Below are 6,000 nucleotides of genomic sequence, written 5' to 3'. Positions count from 1 at the left end.
GCTCACATTTAGACCCGCATCCGCCTTGAGTCCGCTTGCGTGTGGGCGGGGGCCGGGGCCACTTCGTTCCTTTACAAGTGGACATGGTGTCCGGCACCTTGCGGAGGGGCCCAGGGCGTGCAAACCCGGCGACTCCCCTCGTCCACCCCTAAACGTGCAGGAGGAGGGGTGGGGCCGCTCGGTACCCTCCTCCCCGGGGAACTCCTCCTCCTCCCCCAACTTCTCCGGGCGGGCAGCTTCTGCGGGCACACAGCCCGCGCCCGCTGCGCGCCCCCTGCCGGCCTCCGCGCCCCAGCGCCCGGGCCCGTAGCCGGCCCATCGGCCCGCCCTCCTCGCTCGGCCTCTCTAGCCCTCCCGGCCGTCTCGTCACCTCCCGCTCCGCCGACGTCACACCCGTCGCCATCGCGCAGCTGCCAGCTCTGTGCGCGTCCCTTCCGGCTCGCCGTAGCGGGCGCGCCGCCGCTTCCTGCGCCCACGGCCCCGGATGTGTCGAGCGGAGTGGCGCAGCCTCGACCCGCACCCCCAGCAGGACGCGGCTCAGGCCCGGGGTAGGTGGGCGTGGCGGGTGTGGCGAAGGGTGTGGGTGGTGGTCCTGCGGCCCCCTTTTGAGGCCCCGCCCCCTTGGGCGCTTGGACGCGTCTGCCGCGGCCGCGGGGTTTACCGGGGGCGTGGAGCCGTGAGGGACGGCGGAGGCTGCGGGGCCTGCGGGGGCTGTGGGTCACCGGGGCGGCGGGGGTGGGGGTCGGGCACGGTGTGGCCCTCCAGCTCTTGGCGTGAAAGTCAGCTGGGGGCGCGGCGCCGTGTTTGGTGCTGGGTATCCAGACGCGGACTTCTCAAGCGGGCTGGAACCCCCTCCCACACATCTAGCGGGCTGGAATCCACCCCCACCCCACACACATCCCGCGGACAGGAACCCCGCCCCCCTTACATCCAGTGGGCTGGGATCCCTTTCCACATACATCTCCAGCGGGCTAGGATTCCCTCAGCGGGCTCGAGACCTCCCCCACCTCCAGCGGCTGGGATCCCCTCCGACCCCTAGCGGGCTCTCCGCCTGGACCTCCCCTCCTGCGTAGCTGTGGACACAGATGCGGTGGGAAGGTGGTTTGTCAGACCGCTCCGCGAGGGACACCAGGGGCAAATTCAAGCCCAGGGCCTTTGACTTAGGCGGGTGCTTATGACCTAGGCCTCTTACCTGCCCACTTGCGCGGCTGCCTGGCCCCCCCCCGCCGCCCGGAAACTTTGCCCATGGAGATCTGTGGCTCTGTGGTCTCTGCCCAGATGTGACCTTATCATAGAAAGCATAGCAGAATGCTAATAGTGCTCAACCCTGGAATTTTAGATGAGTGTTATTTTTTACTTGTATTTTCTGTTGTACTTTTTACATGATATGTACAATAAAATGGTTTTTGTAACCTTTTTAGTGGAACTAATAAATATGCTCTTTGAATGTTAAAATGCATTTTAAATTTCTAAATCATCTACCATCCAGAGATAAGCACAATTTACAGTTTGTTTATGGCCCCTTGTTCTTTGTAATTTTTTTTTACAATCGGGATTGTATAGTGTAATTTTATATGCTTTAAAAAAAGGTAGTTATGTGATCCTGTCGGTAAGTTCTATGCAGTAACTGCTATAGTGCTGTAGGATCTGTGGACCATCTCCTTTATCAGGCCCACCTTTTCTTGCCCGCTCCAGGCCATGGCTCTCCTGTGCTTGTCCTCCTGTCAGTTTATCTTCTCTCCAAAGCATCCCCATCAACATACAGTCCCTGCAGCGACCCTTTCTAGGTCCTAGCTTTCTTTTATACAGAGTTAGAATCATGTACTCTTTGTCCCCATTATCTTGCCCTCTCATTCTCTTGAATCAACTTCCTTAAGCTTTTGTATTACCTCTCCTCTGAAACAAGTGTCTCTGGGGCTATGGGTGTCACCACTTTGCTGAGTCCCCATCAGCAGTGTTGGGCTGCTCATGGACATTTTGACTCGTCTCCCGGGGCACCAAGATACCACTCTCGGTTCTCGTTTACCTTGCTGGCTGCCGCCCCCCAGCCTCTTTGCTTGTTCCTTTACCTGCAGTCCTCAGACTTCCTCTGTGGTCTGTACACCCAGGTGATCTCATTGTGTTATGACTGTTAGGTCACATGTCAGCATGTTCTGAATGTGTATCTCCAGGCTGGATCTTTCTGCTCCAAACCACCACTTTTCCTTGTGTGACATCTGCCTCTTACATGCTACATCTCAGTTGGGGGCAGGTCTGTTCTTCCAGTTGTTTGGGTCAGAACTTGTGGGTGGTCTCCACATTTCTTCCATGTCTTAGATCTGATCTGTTAGCACTTTCAAAATGGATCTCAAGCCCAAGTGCTCCCTACTGTCTTCTTGGTTACAGCTGTCATTCAACCCCCCATGTCATCTCACCTGGGTTATTCTGATGACCTTCTTGCTGCTCTCCCTGCTCACCTGAACTGCCTAGCAGAAATCAGAGCAGCCGGGTGATTTCTTAGAACAGAAGTCAGATCGAGCACTTTACTCTAAGCCCTTAAGGCAGTTTATGAAGCCCCTTGTGACCAGGTCTGCACCCACTTCCTGTCCCTAGGCTCCAGCCACACGTGGCTCAGGGCCTCACTAGAGCCTCAGGTCCTGCATGCCTTGGGTCTGTCACTGAGTTTTCTTTCTAGAAGTCCCTCTTTGCAGAGGCTCCTGAGTAGCCCAGCACCTTGTCTGCCTGGCTCACTGGCTCCAGCCCTCTGCCTGCCTGAGCTTTGCCATTCCTTGCTGCCTGGTGCTCCCTGCTGCTTGTCGCCTGGCTGCCCTCTTCTTGGAGGCAGGAACTGTGCTCTCTTCTTTCATACGCCAGTGCTTCAGTGGTGTGTGATGGGATGAGGGTCCTAAGTATATGCTGAGTAAATGAGTTCACAAACAGATTACTTTCTAAAGCAGGCGAGTTTTTAGGGAGCTACGCAAACAGGTAATTAATAATCGTAGGGGTGCTGTGAGTTAGAGATTGGCTCTTAGAGTGGTTCAGGTCTGCTGTGGGTGGAGATGGGGTGGTCAGTTGCAGGTGGGAGCATTTGAGAGGGTCAAGGAAGGGTTCAGCTACCTGACCTTGCCCTCCAGAAACCCTGTGTGAGATTGGGCATCCCGCGGTGGCAGCCTCCCAGAGTTGGTCTGGCTGTTGTTTTCTGGCAGGGAGTTCTCTTGGCACTGTCTGTCCCCCCACCCCCTTTATGTCTCAGTGCTTGTTTTGCATGGGAAGGAACCTTTGCTTCCCTGTCAGGGAGTTTGGGGTTGCCAGCTCAGGCTCTGGGGTACACAGCTGGGATAGGGCTGGTGTTCCCTGAGGGTTGGCAGTCCCAGTGCTGTGGCACTGTGCACTGGGAAGGTCCTCCTCCTTCCTCTGCCAAGGGCGAGCAGTCGACCTTTCTCACAGGAAGAGCAGCATCCTCCTCTGGGAGTCTGGCTGTGCTGCTCAGCCTCAGAGGGGGGGTACCATGTGCCCACCCTTCAGGAGTCAAGGCCCTGGCCCTTGGTGTTTTTCCTGGGGACATCCTTTGGGTCTGTGACCTCAGCTCTGCCCCTCCATGGTTCCTGCTTTATTTGTGGACAACAAAAACTGTTATCTTGTTCTTGTATGTTGTTAATACTGTAGAAATAAATTCTTTAAATTACATCCCCACTGGAAGGGAAAGTGCGTGTGCTTGCTTTGCCGTTTCCCTTAGCTTTTTACAAATTTACACACAGTAGTCACTTTTTTTGGTGTAGGATTCTGAGAGTTTTGACAAATGTTCTGCAATTTCAATAGAAATGAGCATCCAAAACAGTTAATTCACCTCAAACTACTAGCCCTCCAGCCCTTGGCAACATCAATCTCCACCTGGGAGTCTTTTCCAGGGAGTCAGGTGAGGGAATGCCCACAGCGGGGGCCTCTTGAGTCTGACTTCTTCCACTGAGCAGAAGGTGTCTGAGACTCATGCAGTGCTGCACGTATCATGAGCTGGTTTTTTTGTTGCTGAGGGTGTTTGTGGCGTGGGTGGACACAGCTTGTCTATCCACCGGTTGAAGGACATTTGGGTTGTTGCCAGTCTTTTAATACAAGTAATGCATGAATTGTCCTCTCGGTCTGATGTTCAGATGTACAGAAGCACAGAAGGCCACACAGCCCCTCTTTGCTCTTTCTCGTTTGTGACTTGCTCCCCAGGACTAACCGGTTTGGTTGTCCCATTTTCCCGGGCTTCTTTCTGTACATCAGAGCCTCTATCCTCCACCAGGGTGATATCCCCCACGAGCGGGTGGGTGAAAATTGGTTCTTGGGAGGAGGGTGAAAACATGATAGGTATAACGGTGGTTTGTGATCTCCCTAGGGGGTCACGGTACCTCAGCAAGTATACGATGTAGCTGTGGTACTAAAGTCTCCTTGGATGATTAGGGGAGAGATGCCTAAACAGGCAGCTTAGGGCAGCCGTGGAGAAAGAGGCTGAGCAGCAGAGCAGCTGTTGCCGAGTCACCAGGAGGCCGTGGCTGCGTTCTTGGTGTTTGAGGAACCATTCCTTCAGTTTGTCTTGAATGTTACTCTCAAGCTGAGATAGATTTCACTTGGTCTGGTCTGGGACTCTGGTCCACAGGCCCAGGACCTGCCACCACTGCCACGACTTTTCACGCGGCACCACAGCCTCTTACATCAGCAGGTGTGTCACGTGTTGGTCCAGCCCTCAGCTCCCAGCAGTTCAGGTGGTCTCCGTAATAGCAAACAGTCTCACAGCTCAGATTAGCTCTGAGTTGGGATCTTTGTATTTTAGGTACCAGTTTGGAATCTTCCTAATCTACTCTAAGGTGGGAGAAGGACTGTCTTATTAGTATATGAGACTCTTGCTAAAGTTGTCTTTTGTAAAGTGACATCTGGGTATTACCACTTACATAGAAATTATTTTTTCCTGTAACGTTTACCTATGAAAATTTCAAAAGTGAACAGAGGCTGAGAGAATTTGACAGTGAACACCTTTGTACTCACTGCTCATTTTCTATTAGACATTGTAGTCTTCCCTGCTTTCACACTTCGATTCATCTTTTAAACATTTTGGGGAACATTTCAAGGTGAATGAAAGTATTTGTTTCAGTATTTTTAGGCCTTTTTCTTTTTAAGCTCTCTTAGGCAAGGGCAGTTGTTCAGTTCTTGGTCTGCCCAATTTCTTAGGGAATGCAAGCATGCTGCATGGCTGATAAAAAGCCTTGAACACAGGTTTCCCATGAATGGAGGGCAGAGAGCACTGCAGAGGGAAGTTCAGGAGGGTCGTAGTGTGTTTTTGGGAAAAGAAGGCTATTACATCGGGTGTTTGGGGTGTTGAAGGGCCTGGTGGTGTAGCTGCCACCACTGTGCTCATGGGGTTCACCTCACCCTGGTCTGACTCTCCCTAAGCTGCTTCTCACAAAACCAAAACCTATGGTGGTGTCTGGGGGTCCACAGGCCTCCAGCCCACCTGGCCAACATGGGGCACACTGCAGCCATGCATGGGCTGTATGGACTGCTGGCCACACTGCTGCCTTGGGGCCCTGAGCTCCATCGTACCCTGCCTTCTCACCCACTGGAGCCATTTTCCAGGCCTGCCAGCCTTACCAGGTAGCTGGCTCTGGAGTGTGAGTGTGTCATTGGCATCTGTGTAGAGTCCACATTGAAAGGAGAAGGTTTATGTGGTTTAGTCCCTTGATTTGTCTTTGGTCCCAACATTGACTTCAGTTTGAAATTCAAATGATGATAAGGAGGACATGACTTTATTTCTTCAAAGATGGAGAAGGTCAGTGCAGCTGGGAACTGCTGTCCTACAATCTCCTACCCTCTTGCCTTACCTCCCAGGCTGCCTGCACAGTTGCGTGTTCTGTAGAGTTTCCACTTGTTGCCCACTGTGGTCTGCTGCCCCAAGGTCCCTCTGCTCTGCTAGGATGCCATGAATTTCAGGCCATTTCACTGGTCAGAATTTGGACAGGGGTTCTAAAGAAAAGCCCATGAGCT

At 53.2% G+C, this 6,000-nt stretch overlaps 1 protein-coding gene across 32 annotated transcripts in view; it reads left to right on the top strand.

The window, feature by feature from the left end:
* Window positions 1-447: 447 nt before the first annotated feature.
* The window catches only part of EP400 (E1A binding protein p400), a 101,226-nt gene continuing 95,673 nt past the window's right edge, over window positions 448-6,000 (top strand). For 29 of the 32 annotated variants that reach the window (XR_008993741.1, XM_036921887.2, XM_036921881.2 and 26 more), the window contains exon 1: window positions 448-548. The gene's annotated coding sequence lies outside the window, so the exon portion shown is untranslated. Of the gene's footprint in view, window positions 559-6,000 lie in introns of all 32 variants that reach the window. The other 3 variants (XM_057491832.1, XM_036921862.2, XM_057491831.1) reach the window with 2 other exon arrangements.

Source organism: Manis pentadactyla, chromosome 14 (assembly GCF_030020395.1).
Source record: "Manis pentadactyla isolate mManPen7 chromosome 14, mManPen7.hap1, whole genome shotgun sequence".
Lineage (NCBI taxonomy): Eukaryota > Metazoa > Chordata > Mammalia > Pholidota > Manidae > Manis > Manis pentadactyla.
This window is presented reverse-complemented; position numbering and strand designations above follow the sequence as displayed.